General features: G+C 50.1%; 19 non-coding genes and 1 pseudogene across 19 annotated transcripts; all 20 read left to right on the forward strand.

Annotated features, from left to right (window-relative positions):
* Positions 1-184: 184 nt before the first annotated feature.
* Positions 185-296, forward strand: LOC127142089 (U5 spliceosomal RNA). The gene has a single exon (XR_007812589.1). It is a non-coding gene; the product is annotated as a U5 spliceosomal RNA (small nuclear RNA).
* A 181-nt stretch (positions 297-477) lies between these two features.
* Positions 478-668, forward strand: LOC127142072 (U2 spliceosomal RNA). Its single transcript, XR_007812575.1, has one exon. It is a non-coding gene; the product is annotated as a U2 spliceosomal RNA (small nuclear RNA).
* Positions 669-1,230: 562 nt separating this feature from the next.
* On the forward strand, positions 1,231-1,394 carry LOC127142100 (U1 spliceosomal RNA). The gene has a single exon (XR_007812600.1). It is a non-coding gene; the product is annotated as a U1 spliceosomal RNA (small nuclear RNA).
* Positions 1,395-1,768: 374 nt separating this feature from the next.
* LOC127142090 (U5 spliceosomal RNA) lies at positions 1,769-1,880 on the forward strand. Its single transcript, XR_007812590.1, has one exon. It is a non-coding gene; the product is annotated as a U5 spliceosomal RNA (small nuclear RNA).
* Positions 1,881-2,061: 181 nt separating this feature from the next.
* Positions 2,062-2,252, forward strand: LOC127142079 (U2 spliceosomal RNA). Its single transcript, XR_007812581.1, has one exon. It is a non-coding gene; the product is annotated as a U2 spliceosomal RNA (small nuclear RNA).
* A 5,500-nt stretch (positions 2,253-7,752) lies between these two features.
* LOC127142084 (uncharacterized) lies at positions 7,753-7,971 on the forward strand (annotated as a pseudogene).
* Positions 7,972-8,533: 562 nt separating this feature from the next.
* On the forward strand, positions 8,534-8,697 carry LOC127142064 (U1 spliceosomal RNA). Its single transcript, XR_007812567.1, has one exon. It is a non-coding gene; the product is annotated as a U1 spliceosomal RNA (small nuclear RNA).
* A 374-nt stretch (positions 8,698-9,071) lies between these two features.
* On the forward strand, positions 9,072-9,183 carry LOC127142092 (U5 spliceosomal RNA). Its single transcript, XR_007812591.1, has one exon. It is a non-coding gene; the product is annotated as a U5 spliceosomal RNA (small nuclear RNA).
* A 181-nt stretch (positions 9,184-9,364) lies between these two features.
* On the forward strand, positions 9,365-9,555 carry LOC127142073 (U2 spliceosomal RNA). The gene has a single exon (XR_007812576.1). It is a non-coding gene; the product is annotated as a U2 spliceosomal RNA (small nuclear RNA).
* A 561-nt stretch (positions 9,556-10,116) lies between these two features.
* Positions 10,117-10,280, forward strand: LOC127142065 (U1 spliceosomal RNA). The gene has a single exon (XR_007812568.1). It is a non-coding gene; the product is annotated as a U1 spliceosomal RNA (small nuclear RNA).
* A 376-nt stretch (positions 10,281-10,656) lies between these two features.
* On the forward strand, positions 10,657-10,768 carry LOC127142093 (U5 spliceosomal RNA). The gene has a single exon (XR_007812592.1). It is a non-coding gene; the product is annotated as a U5 spliceosomal RNA (small nuclear RNA).
* A 181-nt stretch (positions 10,769-10,949) lies between these two features.
* LOC127142076 (U2 spliceosomal RNA) lies at positions 10,950-11,140 on the forward strand. Its single transcript, XR_007812578.1, has one exon. It is a non-coding gene; the product is annotated as a U2 spliceosomal RNA (small nuclear RNA).
* A 561-nt stretch (positions 11,141-11,701) lies between these two features.
* On the forward strand, positions 11,702-11,865 carry LOC127142066 (U1 spliceosomal RNA). The gene has a single exon (XR_007812569.1). It is a non-coding gene; the product is annotated as a U1 spliceosomal RNA (small nuclear RNA).
* Positions 11,866-12,238: 373 nt separating this feature from the next.
* LOC127142097 (U5 spliceosomal RNA) lies at positions 12,239-12,349 on the forward strand. The gene has a single exon (XR_007812597.1). It is a non-coding gene; the product is annotated as a U5 spliceosomal RNA (small nuclear RNA).
* A 181-nt stretch (positions 12,350-12,530) lies between these two features.
* LOC127142082 (U2 spliceosomal RNA) lies at positions 12,531-12,720 on the forward strand. Its single transcript, XR_007812584.1, has one exon. It is a non-coding gene; the product is annotated as a U2 spliceosomal RNA (small nuclear RNA).
* A 563-nt stretch (positions 12,721-13,283) lies between these two features.
* On the forward strand, positions 13,284-13,447 carry LOC127142067 (U1 spliceosomal RNA). The gene has a single exon (XR_007812570.1). It is a non-coding gene; the product is annotated as a U1 spliceosomal RNA (small nuclear RNA).
* Positions 13,448-13,815: 368 nt separating this feature from the next.
* On the forward strand, positions 13,816-13,927 carry LOC127142094 (U5 spliceosomal RNA). The gene has a single exon (XR_007812593.1). It is a non-coding gene; the product is annotated as a U5 spliceosomal RNA (small nuclear RNA).
* A 181-nt stretch (positions 13,928-14,108) lies between these two features.
* LOC127142077 (U2 spliceosomal RNA) lies at positions 14,109-14,299 on the forward strand. The gene has a single exon (XR_007812579.1). It is a non-coding gene; the product is annotated as a U2 spliceosomal RNA (small nuclear RNA).
* A 562-nt stretch (positions 14,300-14,861) lies between these two features.
* LOC127142068 (U1 spliceosomal RNA) lies at positions 14,862-15,026 on the forward strand. Its single transcript, XR_007812571.1, has one exon. It is a non-coding gene; the product is annotated as a U1 spliceosomal RNA (small nuclear RNA).
* A 364-nt stretch (positions 15,027-15,390) lies between these two features.
* LOC127142096 (U5 spliceosomal RNA) lies at positions 15,391-15,502 on the forward strand. Its single transcript, XR_007812596.1, has one exon. It is a non-coding gene; the product is annotated as a U5 spliceosomal RNA (small nuclear RNA).
* Positions 15,503-17,106: the final 1,604 nt, after the last annotated feature.

Raw genomic sequence — 17,106 nt, forward strand, 5'->3', positions numbered from 1 at the left:
GGCTTTCCGCCTAAGCCTAACCCTCCGCAAACCCCATTGGATAGCGCATGTGACAGTACGGGGCAGGGTAGCTGACGGGTGCGATCTGGGATTTGGAACGCGGCAGGCGCAAAGAGAGGCCTACCGTGACGGTGGTGGCTGGGACGACTGGGGTTCTCGGCTGCCCTCAAGGCGAAGGCCGTACTGACTCTGGTTTCTCTTCATAACGCACAAGTCTTTCGCCTTTTACTAAAGACTTCCGTGGAGAGGAACGCCAACGAGTTTAAGCTATTTTTGGTAGGTTTGGCCGTAAGGCTGAGCCCTTTGAGTGTGTGAAAAGTCAAACGGCTGTCTCCGCTAAGAACCAGGGGTGCAAAGTGGGGAGACTGGGTGGGGGTGCTAAGCAGCAGCCATTGTTAGGCTGGCTTGAAAACAGGGCACCGTGACAAGAGAGGATCGTGCCAAGAGCTTGGACGGAACACGAAACGCTTTGGACTCATCGCTTCTCGGCCTTTTGGCTAAGATCAAGTGTAGTATCTGTTCTTATCAGTTTAATATCTGATACGTCCCCTACCCGGGGACCATATATTAAATTGATTTTTGGATCAGGGAGCCGGAACGGGGGCTTGCTCCTTCCACTCCACGCATCGACCCGGTATTGCATTACCTCCAGGTACGGTGCACATTCTCTGGAAACGTGCAATGTAACTATAGAGTTTTGTGGGGGGTGTTTTTTCCAGGGGAGTCCCTTGCTTTTCTCACATTCCTTTATCGATAGGGTACAAGTTGCTCAAAGCCCTGATGCGGTTACTGAGTCGTACGCTTAGTGGTGCACTCTTGATTTTTCCCTTCCCCGGAGGTTGATCAGGGTGTACCGTCTCTCTTTTGCAGCTGGAAAAGAAGGTAAAGTAAGCAGTTCCCTCTATATAAGGGGATAACGTGTCCAACAGACCTTTAGAGACGGGAGCATACACGGCTTATGCATTACTGTTTTTTGAAAAAAAACAGGCACATTCCAGTTTGTCTGGGCCGAGCTCCGACCGGTGAGAAAAGTCAATAAAACCAGCAAAGTTTGTGCACCGCGCAACTTTGTCAAACTGCAGTATAGTGCTTGCAACGCCTCGGGGACAAGCCTCAGATGAGGGTCAGCTAATGCTGATGTCGCCGAACTCTGGCATTGTGCAGTGTGGCCACCATCAGCCAGGGTGCTGTGTCTGGAACCGACCCCACCGTCTCTGACAACTCCAACTCATACTTACCTGGCAGGGGAGATACCATGATCAAGAAGGTGGTTCACCCAGGGCGAGGCTCAGCCATTGCACTCCGGTTGCGCTGACCCCTGCGAATTCCCCAAATGTGGGAGTCTCGACTGCATAATTTCTGGTAGTGGGGGACTGCGTTCGCGCTCTCCCCTGACCGCTACGTCAAAGGAAAACAAGGTGTCCCGGGTAGCTTCTTTTACTCGTAAGCGTGAAAGCGTGCTGCCAACTATGCCAGTTTTACGACTGCAGAGTCGGTGCTGTTGTCGGGCCGTGACGATTGGTGGGCGTTTCTGTATGTTACAAGCACACATGCCCCGCCCCCGCCCCCGCCCCCCAAAGGCGGGGCTTTCCGCCTAAGCCTAACCCTCCGCAAACCCCATTGGATAGCGCATGTGACAGTACGGGGCAGGGTAGCTGACGGGTGCGATCTGGGATTTGGAACGCGGCAGGCGCAAAGAGAGGCCTACCGTGACGGTGGTGGCTGGGACGACTGGGGTTCTCGGCTGCCCTCAAGGCGAAGGCCGTACTGACTCTGGTTTCTCTTCATAACGCACAAGTCTTTCGCCTTTTACTAAAGACTTCCGTGGAGAGGAACGCCAACGAGTTTAAGCTATTTTTGGTAGGTTTGGCCGTAAGGCTGAGCCCTTTGAGTGTGTGAAAAGTCAAACGGCTGTCTCCGCTAAGAACCAGGGGTGCAAAGTGGGGAGACTGGGTGGGGGTGCTAAGCAGCAGCCATTGTTAGGCTGGCTTGAAAACAGGGCACCGTGACAAGAGAGGATCGTGCCAAGAGCTTGGACGGAACACGAAACGCTTTGGACTCATCGCTTCTCGGCCTTTTGGCTAAGATCAAGTGTAGTATCTGTTCTTATCAGTTTAATATCTGATACGTCCCCTACCCGGGGACCATATATTAAATTGATTTTTGGATCAGGGAGCCGGAACGGGGGCTTGCTCCTTCCACTCCACGCATCGACCCGGTATTGCATTACCTCCAGGTACGGTGCACGTTCTCTGGAAACGCTTCTCGGTCTTTTGGCTAAGACTGCGATCGCCTCCTGTTGGTGGTTAAAATACTTGTCTGTCGTGGCATCGGTTTTATCAGTGCTTGGGAGGATATTTCTAAATGTTCCTTGTTTAAAGCATTTCAATTTTCCAGTAATTGAAAATCTTTAACAAATAGGAATTCATTGGCTGAGAGAGCTATTTTACCTGTTCTCTGCAGGTTGTAACATCTTGACCAGGCCGATCAGGTAAGTACTCTTTGTCTCTTGTGTTATTTATTGTTTTTCATTATTCTTACTTGTCGGATTGATCTTTTACTGGTTTTATTGTTTTCAGCACTTTTTTAGCTTGTGGTGCCTCCATCATGTCGGCCACCCATGCCGGCATGCGGAGGCACCACAGCGTTCGTTTAAATTTTGTGGAGAGAGAGGGTAAACTCCTGGGGATGTCCAGACTGGACTTCTCCAGGAAGCTAGTCCAAAAAGCCTTGGGTTTCACACCAAATGATCTGAACTGTATACTGACCTTGCCTTTTGGTAAAGGCTTTGATGTGAGTTTCCGTTCAGCAGCTCTGCTAAGAGAGTTTTGGACACGTTTTGAAAATGTTAAACCCCAGTTTTCTGCCTTCAGTGTGGAGAAACTGACTGACAATGCCTTAAAAACGGTTATTGTCAGAATGTTCAATGAAACAGTGAATGCAGAGGACATTTGTTTGTGGCTGGGAAGATATTGCACTGTTAAAGGCCAGGCTACCAAAGTGAGAGATGAGGATGGCATTTGGAACTGCGCTTGGAGGGTCCCCATTCAACAATGGCAGGACCCCCAGGGCTTCCAAGGCCTAAAACATCTGCCATCCATGATAGTTCTGGGAGAAAACAGGGGCTACATCCATTACCAGGGTCAGCCCAAGCTCTGCCGCAAGTGTGGTGAGCACGGGCACCTGGCCGAAGCTTGTCAGCAGACTGTCTGTGGGAAATGCAGAGAAATTGGGCACACCTTTGAGGAGTGCACCAATGGCAGAAAATGCAATCTATGTGGAGAATCAAACCACCTCTTCAGAGATTGCCCCAAATCTTTTGCCAACAAAGTAAAGGCAGCAAAAGCAAGTGGGCAAAATGGTGGACCAGGCCAGGCAGTTAGAGAGCTAATTGAAGAGGCTGGGCCGGAAAATTCAAATCTCCCGCCAAATCCTGTGATTGGAGGAGTGGAATCAGATGAGGCGGGAGAAAGGGAGGGGCCTGCAACAGCCCCATCAACAGAGAGTTCTGGAGAGGATGGGGCAATGCAGGTAGAGGGCGGAGCTAGTTCAGATAATGAGGAAGGCCAATTGCAGACTGATAGCGAGGATGCCTCCCCCCCCAACGCCCAGCAAACAAAGAGGCTGGCATCAGAATTGTCCTCTGAGTCTCCTGTATTCTCAGAGAAGAGGGGAAGAGTTGGGACTCTCTCAGACAGTTCATCTGTGGAGGAGCCCAGAGTCTTCCCCTCCGATTCACCAAATGAGGTCTCATTTTTAACAATAGCTCTGCAATCAACCCCTAAGGACTCAAAACTAAATGCAAGGTTGCAGCCTAGACCAACCCCCAGAGTCCATCCGGGGACTGGAGCTAAACCCCCTTACTCTTCACCTGTAAGAGTGAAGGAAGAGCTCCATTCACAGCAGATTATCTGACTGCCATTTTATCTCTGAAATTCCTTGTATAGTCCTTTTAAAATTTCATACCTGTTGTTTTTAACCATACTCATGACTCTCACCTTCTCAACCGTCAATGTGAGAAGTGTGAAGTCGCGAGTTAGAGCCCAGAGTATTTTATCCTATCTTGTTTCCTTTAAGTCAGATGTGTTTTTAATACAGGAATGTGGCATTCCGTTTTTAAAACACTACAGACAGTGGGAGGAGTTGTGGCCATATACATCAATATGGAGTGGATCAAATTACAACAAAAATGATGGAGTGGCCATTTTAATCAAAAATCCTAAGGTTCTGGTGAAGGGCAGCACTGTGGTGAGAAATGGTCGGGCACTTTTAGCACACTTGACTTTTAGGAGAAGGGATTTTAATCTCTTAAATATTTATGGCTTTAATGACAGGAATGACAGGTATGACCTTTTAGAAGAACTGCAGTTCCACATGCTAGGTAGGGAACCTTTAGTTGTAGGGGGTGATTTTAATTGTATTTTAAGCAGGAAAGACAGGAAAAGAGGAGGGCAAGATTTTAAAGTTGATAAAGCATCACTTTTACTACAGGGCATATGCAGGGATTTTAAAATTCAGGACTGTTTTAAAACCATGCATCCTAGAGAGGAGGGCTTCACCTGGTTCAGTGGTGATGGCACCAGAGCCTCTCGCATAGACTATATTTTTACACGGGACTGCCCACCAACCGATGCTAGATTGACCCCTGTTTTCTTTTCCGATCACCTGATGCTTTCCTGCACCCTTTCGCTCTCTTCGGGTGTGACATCAGGAAGTGGTCTGTGGAAACTCAACTGCTCCCTTTTAGAAGACCAGGTTTTAGTCAACCAATACAGGGAGCAGTACAGAGAGTGGCAGACCCTTCAAGACTTTTACGACACATGCGCACACTGGTGGGAAATGGTGAAGGAAAAGACCCAGACTTTTTTTAGACAGGCAGGGAAGAGAAAAAAGAGTAGGGAAAATAGACGCATGATGGGACTGCAGAAACGACTACAACGCTATTTTAAACTACAACAATGCGGAATGGATTTTAGTGAGGAAATAAAACAAGTCAAAACAGAGATGTCGGTTTTAGCAGAAACCAAAAGTAAAGGTGTCATTTTAAGAAGCAGGGAACAAGAAATTGAAGAGGGGGAAAAGTGCACAAGGTATTTTTTTAAGAAAATCATAAATAAAAGGGGAACGGTTTGTAAACTAACAAAAGAAAATGGGTGCACAGTAGAAACAATAGAAGAAATTAAACAAGTTGTTGAAAACTACTATGAAAAATTGTACCAAAGGAAACCTATTGAAAAAGACACCATGACAGAAGTTTTAAACCTCATTACCGGGACAGTAGAAAGCAGCGTGCTTTTAACCCAAGATTTTACGATTTTAGAGTTAAATAAATGCATCACAGGTTTTAAGAAGGGGAAGTCCCCAGGACAAGATGGACTTCCCCTGGAATTTTATTTGACATTTTGGGACATTTTAGCACCTGATTTGCTTGCTGTTTTTATGGGTTTTGAACGACTAGACCGACTTCCTGACAGTTTTAGAATAGGGATAGTGACTCTCCTTCACAAGGCCAAAGATAAGACTGATTTGAAGAACTGGAGACCTATCACTCTTTTAAACTTTGACTGCAAACTTTTTAGCAAACTTTTAGCCTCACGTATGTCTGGATTTTTAGAAGAGGTGATTCACCCAGATCAAGCCTGCGCCATTCCGGGGAGGAAGATCACCGACAGCCTCGTACTGATCCGAGACACCATCTGTTACGCGAGAGACAGAAACATCAGGCTAATAGTACTAAATTTAGATTTTGAAAAAGCCTTCGATCGGGTCTCGCACCAGTACCTCTTTCGGGTACTGCAAAAAATGGGATTTCCAGAAAGGTTTATAGCTTGGGTGGGATTGCTGTACCGGAGCATCACCAGCAGATTTGTTATTAACGGGCACCTGACAAAAGCAGTGGATATTAACTGCGGTGTTCGTCAGGGCTGTCCGTTATCTGCCCTCCTCTATGTCATCTGTATAGAACCTCTGGCGCAGATCTTGAGAAGGGACCAACGAATCAATGGGATCGGAATCCCAGGGAGCGGGGGACTTCAGACTAAATGCGTTTTATACATGGACGACGTGAACGTTTTATGCACCGACCTTTTATCTGTCAACAGGACGCTGGACTTGACTGACTGGTTTGGATGGGCCTCTGGGTCAAAACTCAACAGAGGCAAGACCCAAGCCCAACTTTATGGGCCATGGACGGCGACTGAAATGACAGGACTCCCCCTGACTGTGACACAGACTGACCAGAGAATACTGGGGGTCAAATTTGACAAGGAGGGGGGAGGGAAAACAAATTGGCCAGACGTGGTAGGAAAAGTAAGGCAAAGACTAGGATACTGGGGACTTAGAGGACTGACCATTGAAGGGAAGGTTTTAATCATCAAAGCAGTGATTTTACCCTTGCTTTTACTGATCAGTTCCGTTTTTATCCCTCCTAGGAGAGTGCTTTTAGATCTTGACCGAGCCATCTTTTACTTTTTGTGGGGCTCCAAGTGGGAAAGACTGAGGAGAGACGTGATGAGGAGGCCAAAAGAAAAAGGGGGAAAAGGAGTACCTGACCTACACTTGTTTTTAGGAAGCCGATACGTCGCGCTATACGTGAAATATGCTACAGACCCATCCAGAAACCCTAAGACCACAGCAATGACACGATTCTGGATGGGTTCTTATCTCAAAAGACTGAAGATTTTACCCACTGATCTTAAAGTACCTGTGTCCTTTAACCTGCCACCAGCCTATGCTTTTATTCAGAAGTTTTTAAAGCATTTTAACCTGGAGCAGGAGGAGCTGCAAGTTTTAGCCAATCACCGTGTGTTGATTTCTGTTGTGCAGGAGCAGGAACCAGTGAGTCCAGTGCGCGGGCTTCCATTAGGCCAGCCCTCAACAGTTTGGCGCAACGTCAACCACCCCGCTCTTCCAAACAGACTCCGGGACCTGTCATGGATGGTGGCTCACGAGATCCTCCCGGTCAGGTCCGTCATGCACTCCCGGGGCATGTCGGCGCTCTCAACCTCGACCTGGTTGTGGTGCGCCTGAGTCGGTGAGGCATCTGCTCTGGGAGTGCAGCGCTGCCGTAGACCAGTGGGCAATGGCCGGCTCCTTACAATTCCCGTACTTGCCAGCAAGGGAGGTCCTTACAGCACAGCTGGTGCTCTATGGGGTGAGCCAGGAAGCAATCAAAAAAGACGACTTTGCCAAGCAGTGGCTCACCCTGGCCGCCATCAAAGACGCCATGTGGACCTCCAGAAACTTGCTGGTAAGGAAGCACATGCAGATGCCCCCCGTGGCTGTGATCCGGATGGCCGCAGCGACGGTCCAAGTGGCCGAAGCTGCAGGCGGCAGGCCTAGGACACAGCCACAAAGAAGAATCGCCTCTGTGCCCATTCGGACGAAGGAGCCGGAGCTACACGGGAAAAGGTCAAAGCAGCGGCGGCCTGGCTCTCCGGGAGAGGAAGGTGGGAAGGAGCGAGAGGGCGGGGATCTCCTATGAGCACCAGGACAGGATCCTGAGAGACTTACTGTTTGGAGGAGCGGAGTGAGTAACCCTGGGTAGGGACTCACCCTGCTCCTGCACAAGAGAACCTTTTAACAAATACACTCCCTTTTAAAATATTCCTTTACAACTTTGTTGTTTTTTTTTTTAATCTGTAAAACCTCTTAAAAGTACTGTTTTCATTGTCTTAACTATGATTTTACAGATTATCCACAATTGTTGACAAGTTGTATTTTGATGTAGGGTGTATTTTTTTTAATTATGCAAAAGTTTCTATGGAAAATGGAAATGAGTATCAATAAAGAGAAAAAAAAAAAAAAAAAAAAAAAAAATCTGTTCTTATCAGTTTAATATCTGATACGTCCCCTACCCGGGGACCATATATTAAATTGATTTTTGGATCAGGGAGCCGGAACGGGGGCTTGCTCCTTCCACTCCACGCATCGACCCGGTATTGCATTACCTCCAGGTACGGTGCACATTCTCTGGAAACGTGCAATGTAACTATAGAGTTTTGTGGGGGGTGTTTTTTCCAGGGGAGTCCCTTGCTTTTCTCACATTCCTTTATCGATAGGGTACAAGTTGCTCAAAGCCCTGATGCGGTTACTGAGTCGTACGCTTAGTGGTGCACTCTTGATTTTTCCCTTCCCCGGAGGTTGATCAGGGTGTACCGTCTCTCTTTTGCAGCTGGAAAAGAAGGTAAAGTAAGCAGTTCCTCTATAGAAGGGGATAACGTGTCCAACAGACCTTTAGAGACGGGAGCATACACGGCTTATGCATTACTGTTTTTTGAAAAAAAAACAGGCACATTCCAGTTTGTCTGGGCCGAGCTCCGACCGGTGAGAAAAGTCAATAAAACCAGCAAAGTTTGTGCACCGCGCAACTTTGTCAAACTGCAGTATACTGCTTGCAACGCCTCGGGGACAAGCCTCAGATGAGGGTCAGCTAATGCTGATGTCGCCGAACTCTGGCATTGTGCAGTGTGGCCACCATCAGCCAGGGTGCTGTGTCTGGAACCGACCCCACCGTCTCTGACAACTCCAACTCATACTTACCTGGCAGGGGAGATACCATGATCAAGAAGGTGGTTCACCCAGGGCGAGGCTCAGCCATTGCACTCCGGTTGCGCTGACCCCTGCGAATTCCCCAAATGTGGGAGTCTCGACTGCATAATTTCTGGTAGTGGGGGACTGCGTTCGCGCTCTCCCCTGACCGCTACGTCAAAGGAAAACAAGGTGTCCCGGGTAGCTTCTTTTACTCGTAAGCGTGAAAGCGTGCTGCCAACTATGCCAGTTTTACGACTGCAGAGTCGGTGCTGTTGTCGGGCCGTGACGATTGGTGGGCGTTTCTGTATGTTACAAGCACACATGCCCCAGCCCCCGCCCCGCCCCCCAAAGGCGGGGCTTTCCGCCTAAGCCTAACCCTCCGCAAACCCCATTGGATAGCGCATGTGACAGTACGGGGCAGGGTAGCTGACGGGTGCGATCTGGGATTTGGAACGCGGCAGGCGCAAAGAGAGGCCTACCGTGACGGTGGTGGCTGGGACGACTGGGGTTCTCGGCTGCCCTCAAGGCGAAGGCCGTACTGACTCTGGTTTCTCTTCATAACGCACAAGTCTTTCGCCTTTTACTAAAGACTTCCGTGGAGAGGAACGCCAACGAGTTTAAGCTATTTTTGGTAGGTTTGGCCGTAAGGCTGAGCCCTTTGAGTGTGTGAAAAGTCAAACGGCTGTCTCCGCTAAGAACCAGGGGTGCAAAGTGGGGAGACTGGGTGGGGGTGCTAAGCAGCAGCCATTGTTAGGCTGGCTTGAAAACAGGGCACCGTGACAAGAGAGGATCGTGCCAAGAGCTTGGACGGAACACGAAACGCTTTGGACTCATCGCTTCTCGGCCTTTTGGCTAAGATCAAGTGTAGTATCTGTTCTTATCAGTTTAATATCTGATACGTCCCCTACCCGGGGACCATATATTAAATTGATTTTTGGATCAGGGAGCCGGAACGGGGGCTTGCTCCTTCCACTCCACGCATCGACCCGGTATTGCATTACCTCCAGGTACGGTGCACATTCTCTGGAAACGTGCAATGTAACTATAGAGTTTTGTGGGGGGTGTTTTTTCCAGGGGAGTCCCTTGCTTTTCTCACATTCCTTTATCGATAGGGTACAAGTTGCTCAAAGCCCTGATGCGGTTACTGAGTCGTACGCTTAGTGGTGCACTCTTGATTTTTCCCTTCCCCGGAGGTTGATCAGGGTGTACCGTCTCTCTTTTGCAGCTGGAAAAGAAGGTAAAGTAAGCAGTTCTCTCTATATAAGGGGATAACGTGTCCAACAGACCTTTAGAGACGGGAGCATACACGGCTTATGCATTACTGTTTTTTGAAAAAAAACAGGCACATTCCAGTTTGTCTGGGCCGAGCTCGACCGGTGAGAAAAGTCAATAAAACCAGCAAAGTTTGTGCACCGCGCAACTTTGTCAAACTGCAGTATAGTGCTTGCAACGCCTCGGGGACAAGCCTCAGATGAGGGTCAGCTAATGCTGATGTCGCCGAACTCTGGCATTGTGCAGTGTGGCCACCATCAGCCAGGGTGCTGTGTCTGGAACCGACCCCACCGTCTCTGACAACTCCAACTCATACTTACCTGGCAGGGGAGATACCATGATCAAGAAGGTGGTTCACCCAGGGCGAGGCTCAGCCATTGCACTCCGGTTGCGCTGACCCCTGCGAATTCCCCAAATGTGGGAGTCTCGACTGCATAATTTCTGGTAGTGGGGGACTGCGTTCGCGCTCTCCCCTGACCGCTACGTCAAAGGAAAACAAGGTGTCCCGGGTAGCTTCTTTTACTCGTAAGCGTGAAAGCGTGCTGCCAACTATGCCAGTTTTACGACTGCAGAGTCGGTGCTGTTGTCGGGCCGTGACGATTGGTGGGCGTTTCTGTATGTTACAAGCACACATGCCCCAGCCCCCGCCCCCGCCCCCCCAAAGGCGGGGCTTTCCGCCTAAGCCTAACCCTCCGCAAACCCCATTGGATAGCGCATGTGACAGTACGGGGCAGGGTAGCTGACGGGTGCGATCTGGGATTTGGAACGCGGCAGGCGCAAAGAGAGGCCTACCGTGACGGTGGTGGCTGGGACGACTGGGGTTCTCGGCTGCCCTCAAGGCGAAGGCCGTACTGACTCTGGTTTCTCTTCATAACGCACAAGTCTTTCGCCTTTTACTAAAGACTTCCGTGGAGAGGAACGCCAACGAGTTTAAGCTATTTTTGGTAGGTTTGGCCGTAAGGCTGAGCCCTTTGAGTGTGTGAAAAGTCAAACGGCTGTCTCCGCTAAGAACCAGGGGTGCAAAGTGGGGAGACTGGGTGGGGGTGCTAAGCAGCAGCCATTGTTAGGCTGGCTTGAAAACAGGGCACCGTGACAAGAGAGGATCGTGCCAAGAGCTTGGACGGAACACGAAACGCTTTGGACTCATCGCTTCTCGGCCTTTTGGCTAAGATCAAGTGTAGTATCTGTTCTTATCAGTTTAATATCTGATACGTCCCCTACCCGGGGACCATATATTAAATTGATTTTTGGATCAGGGAGCCGGAACGGGGGCTTGCTCCTTCCACTCCACGCATCGACCCGGTATTGCATTACCTCCAGGTACGGTGCACATTCTCTGGAAACGTGCAATGTAACTATAGAGTTTTGTGGGGGGTGTTTTTTCCAGGGGAGTCCCTTGCTTTTCTCACATTCCTTTATCGATAGGGTACAAGTTGCTCAAAGCCCTGATGCGGTTACTGAGTCGTACGCTTAGTGGTGCACTCTTGATTTTTCCCTTCCCCGGAGGTTGATCAGGGTGTACCGTCTCTCTTTTGCAGCTGGAAAAGAAGGTAAAGTAAGCAGTTCCTCTATAGAAGGGGATAACGTGTCCAACAGACCTTTAGAGACGGGAGCATACACGGCTTATGCATTACTGTTTTTTGAAAAAAAACAGGCACATTCCAGTTTGTCTGGGCCGAGCTCCGACCGGTGAGAAAAGTCAATAAAACCAGCAAAGTTTGTGCACCGCGCAACTTTGTCAAACTGCAGTATAGTGCTTGCAACGCCTCGGGGACAAGCCTCAGATGAGGGTCAGCTAATGCTGATGTCGCCGAACTCTGGCATTGTGCAGTGTGGCCACCATCAGCCAGGGTGCTGTGTCTGGAACCGACCCCACCGTCTCTGACAACTCCAACTCATACTTACCTGGCAGGGGAGATACCATGATCAAGAAGGTGGTTCACCCAGGGCGAGGCTCAGCCATTGCACTCCGGTTGCGCTGACCCCTGCGAATTCCCCAAATGTGGGAGTCTCGACTGCATAATTTCTGGTAGTGGGGGACTGCGTTCGCGCTCTCCCCTGACCGCTACGTCAAAGGAAAACAAGGTGTCCCGGGTAGCTTCTTTTACTCGTAAGCGTGAAAGCGTGCCAACTATGCCAGTTTTACGACTGCAGAGTCGGTGCTGTTGTCGGGCCGTGACGATTGGTGGGCGTTTCTGTATGTTACAAGCACACATGCCCCAGCCCCCGCCCCCGCCCCCCAAAGGTCGGGGCTTTCCGCCTAAGCCTAACCCTCCGCAAACCCCATTGGATAGCGCATGTGACAGTACGGGGCAGGGTAGCTGACGGGTGCGATCTGGGATTTGGAACGCGGCAGGCGCAAAGAGAGGCCTACCGTGACGGTGGTGGCTGGGACGACTGGGGTTCTCGGCTGCCCTCAAGGCGAAGGCCGTACTGACTCTGGTTTCTCTCATAACGCACAAGTCTTTCGCCTTTTACTAAAGACTTCCGTGGAGAGGAACGCCAAGGAGTTTAAGCTATTTTTGGTAGGTTTGGCCGTAAGGCTGAGCCCTTTGAGTGTGTGAAAAGTCAAACGGCTGTCTCCGCTAAGAACCAGGGGTGCAAAGTGGGGAGACTGGGTGGGGGTGCTAAGCAGCAGCCATTGTTAGGCTGGCTTGAAAACAGGGCACCGTGACAAGAGAGGATCGTGCCAAGAGCTTGGACGGAACACGAAACGCTTTGGACTCATCGCTTCTCGCCTTTTGGCTAAGATCAAGTGTAGTATCTGTTCTTATCAGTTTAATATCTGATACGTCCCCTACCCGGGGACCATATATTAAATTGATTTTTGGATCAGGGAGCCGGAACGGGGGCTTGCTCCTTCCACTCCACGCATCGACCCAGTATTGCATTACCTCCAGGTACGGTGCACATTCTCTGGAAACGTGCAATGTAACTATAGAGCTTTTGTGGGGGGTGTTTTTTCCAGGGGAGTCCCTTGCTTTTCTCACATTCCTTTATCGATAGGGTACAAGTTGCTCAAAGCCCTGATGCGGTTACTGAGTCGTACGCTTAGTGGTGCACTCTTGATTTTTCCCTTCCCCGGAGGTTGATCAGCGTGTACCGTCTCTCTTTTGCAGCTGGAAAAGAAGGTAAAGTAAGCAGTTCTCTCTATATAAGGGGATAACGTGTCCAACAGACCTTTAGAGACGGGAGCATACACGGCTTATGCATTACTGTTTTTTGAAAAAAAACAGGCACATTCCAGTTTGTCTGGGCCGAGCTCCGACCGGTGAGAAAAGTCAATAAAACCAGCAAAGTTTGTGCACCGCGCAACTTTGTCAAACTGCAGTATAGTGCTTGCAACGCCTCGGGGACAAGCCTCAGATGAGGGTCAGCTAATGCTGATGTCGCCGAACTCTGGCATTGTGCAGTGTGGCCACCATCAGCCAGGGTGCTGTGTCTGGAACCGACCCCACCGTCTCTGACAACTCCAACTCATACTTACCTGGCAGGGGAGATACCATGATCAAGAAGGTGGTTCACCCAGGGCGAGGCTCAGCCATTGCACTCCGGTTGCGCTGACCCCTGCGAATTCCCCAAATGTGGGAGTCTCGACTGCATAATTTCTGGTAGTGGGGGACTGCGTTCGCGCTCTCCCCTGACCGCTACGTCAAAGGAAAACAAGGTGTCCCGGGTAGCTTCTTTTACTCGTAAGCGTGAAAGCGTGCTGCCAACTATGCCAGTTTTACGACTGCAGAGTCGGTGCTGTTGTCGGGCCGTGACGATTGGTGGGCGTTTCTGTATGTTACAAGCACACATGCCCCGCCCCCGCCCCCCAAAGGCGGGGCTTTCCGCCTAAGCCTAACCCTCCGCAAACCCCATTGGATAGCGCATGTGACAGTACGGGGCAGGGTAGCTGACGGGTGCGATCTGGGATTTGGAACGTGGCAGGCGCAAAGAGAGGCCTACCGTGACGGTGGTGGCTGGGACGACTGGGGTTCTCGGCTGCCCTCAAGGCGAAGGCCGTACTGACTCTGGTTTCTCTTCATAACGCACAAGTCTTTCGCCTTTTACTAAAGACTTCCGTGGAGAGGAACGCCAACGAGTTTAAGCTATTTTTGGTAGGTTTGGCCGTAAGGCTGAGCCCTTTGAGTGTGTGAAAAGTCAAACGGCTGTCTCCGCTAAGAACCAGGGGTGCAAAGTGGGGAGACTGGGTGGGGGTGCTAAGCAGCAGCCATTGTTAGGCTGGCTTGAAAACAGGGCACCGTGACAAGAGAGGATCGTGCCAAGAGCTTGGACGGTACACGAAACGCTTTGGACTCATCGCTTCTCGGCCTTTTGGCTAAGATCAAGTGTAGTATCTGTTCTTATCAGTTTAATATCTGATACGTCCCCTACCCGGGGACCATATATTAAATTGATTTTTGGATCAGGGAGCCGGAACGGGGGCTTGCTCCTTCCACTCCACGCATCGACCCGGTATTGCATTACCTCCAGGTACGGTGCACATTCTCTGGAAACGTGCAATGTAACTATAGAGTTTTGTGGGGGTGTTTTTTCCAGGGGAGTCCCTTGCTTTTCTCACATTCCTTTATCGATAGGGTACAAGTTGCTCAAAGCCCTGATGCGGTTACTGAGTCGTACGCTTAGTGGTGCACTCTTGATTTTTCCCTTCCCCGGAGGTTGATCAGGGTGTACCGTCTCTCTTTTGCAGCTGGAAAAGAAGGTAAAGTAAGCAGTTCTCTCTATATAAGGGGATAACGTGTCCAACAGACCTTTAGAGACGGGAGCATACACGGCTTATGCATTACTGTTTTTTGGAAAAAAAACAGGCACATTCCAGTTTGTCTGGGCCGAGCTCCGACCGGTGAGAAAAGTCAATAAAACCAGCAAAGTTTGTGCACCGCGCAACTTTGTCAAACTGCAGTATAGTGCTTGCAACGCCTCGGGGACAAGCCTCAGATGAGGGTCAGCTAATGCTGATGTCGCCGAACTCTGGCATTGTGCAGTGTGGCCACCATCAGCCAGGGTGCTGTGTCTGGAACCGACCCCACCGTCTCTGACAACTCCAACTCATACTTACCTGGCAGGGGGAGATACCATGATCAAGAAGGTGGTTCACCCAGGGCGAGGCTCAGCCATTGCACTCCGGTTGCGCTGACCCCTGCGAATTCCCCAAATGTGGGAGTCTCGACTGCATAATTTCTGGTAGTGGGGGACTGCGTTCGCGCTCTCCCCTGACCGCTACGTCAAAGGAAAACAAGGTGTCCCGGTAGCTTCTTTACTCGTAAGCGTGAAGCGTGCTGCCAACTATGCCAGTTTTACGACTGCAGAGTCGGTGCTGTTGTCGGGCCGTGACGATTGGTGGGCGTTTCTGTATGTTACAAGCACACATGCCCCGCCCCGCCCCCCAAGAGCGGGGCTTTCCGCCTAAGCCTAACCCTCCGCAAACCCCATTGGATAGCGCATGTGACAGTACGGGGCAGGGTAGCTGACGGGTGCGATCTGGATTTGGAACGCGGCAGGCGCAAAGAGAGGCCTACCGTGACGGTGGTGGCTGGGACGACTGGGGTTCTCGGCTGCCCTCAAGGCGAAGGCCGTACTGACTCTGGTTTCTCTTCATAACGCACAAGTCTTTCGCCTTTTACTAAAGACTTCCGTGGAGAGGAACGCCAACGGAGTTTAAGCTATTTTTGGTAGGTTTGGCCGTAAGGCTGAGCCTTTGAGTGTGTGAAAGTCAAACGGCTGTCTCCGCTAAGAACCAGGGGTGCAAAGTGGGGAGACTGGGTGGGGGTGCTAAGCAGGCAGCCATTGTTAGGCTGGCTTGAAACAGGGCACCGTTGACAGAGAGGATCGTGCCAAGAGCTTGGACGGAACACGAAACGCTTTGGACTCATCGCTTCTCGGCCTTTTGGCTAAAGACTGCGATCGCCTCCTGTTGGTGGTTAAAATCCTTGTCTGTCGTGGCATCGGTTTTATCAGTGCTTGGGAGGATATTTCTAAATGTTCCTTGTTTAAAGCATTTCAATTTTCCAGTAATTGAAAATCTTTAACAAATAGGAATTCATTGGCTGAGAGAGCTATTTTACCTGTTCTCTGCAGGTTGTAACATCTTGACCAGGCCGATCAGGTAAGTACTCTTTGTCTCTTGTGTTATTTATTGTTTTTCATTATTCTTACTTATCGGATTGATCTTTTACTGGTTTTATTGTTTTAAGCACTTTTTTAGCTTGTGTGCCTCCATCATGTCGGCCACCCATGCCGGCATGCGGAGGCACCACAGCGTTCGTTTAAATTTTGTGGAGAGAGAGGGTAAACTCCTGGGGATGTCCAGACTGGACTTCTCCAGGAAGCTAGTCCAAAAAGCCTTGGGTTTCACACCAAATGATCTGAACTGTATACTGACCTTGCCTTTTGGTAAAGGCTTTGATGTGAGTTTCCGTTCAGCAGCTCTGCTAAGAGAGTTTTTGGACACGTTTTGAAAATGTTAAACCCCAGTTTTCTGCCTTCAGTGTGGAGAAACTGACTGACAATGCCTTAAAAACGGTTATTGTCAGAATGTTCAATGAAACAGTGAATGCAGAGGACATTTGTTTGTGGCTGGGAAGATATTGCACTGTTAAAGGCCAGGCTACCAAAGTGAGAGATGAGGATGGCATTTGGAACTGCGCTTGGAGGGTCCCCATTCAACAATGGCAGGACCCCCAGGGCTTCCAAGGCCTAAAACATCTGCCATCCATGATAGTTCTGGGAGAAAACAGGGGCTACATCCATTACCAGGGTCAGCCCAAGCTCTGCCGCAAGTGTGGTGAGCACGGGCACCTGGCCGAAGCTTGTCAGCAGACTGTCTGTGGGAAATGCAGAGAAATTGGGCACACCTTTGAGGAGTGCACCAATGGCAGAAAATGCAATCTATGTGGAGAATCAAACCACCTCTTCAGAGATTGCCCCAAATCTTTTGCCAACAAAGTAAAGGCAGCAAAAGCAAGTGGGCAAAATGGTGGACCAGGCCAGGCAGTTAGAGAGCTAATTGAAGAGGCTGGGCCGGAAAATTCAAATCTCCCGCCAAATCCTGTGATTGGAGGAGTGGAATCAGATGAGGCGGGAGAAAGGGAGGGGCCTGCAACAGCCCCATCAACAGAGAGTTCTGGAGAGGATGGGGCAATGCAGGTAGAGGGCGGAGCTAGTTCAGATAATGAGGAAGGCCAATTGCAGACTGATAGCGAGGATGCCTCCCCCCCGCAACCCAGCAAACAAAGAGGCCGGCATCAGAATTGTCCTCTGAGTCTCCTGTATTCTCAGAGAAGAGGGGAAGAGTTG

This window comes from Lates calcarifer, unplaced genomic scaffold (genome assembly GCF_001640805.2).
Source record: "Lates calcarifer isolate ASB-BC8 unplaced genomic scaffold, TLL_Latcal_v3 _unitig_5932_quiver_2298, whole genome shotgun sequence".
Classification (NCBI taxonomy): domain Eukaryota; kingdom Metazoa; phylum Chordata; class Actinopteri; family Centropomidae; genus Lates; species Lates calcarifer.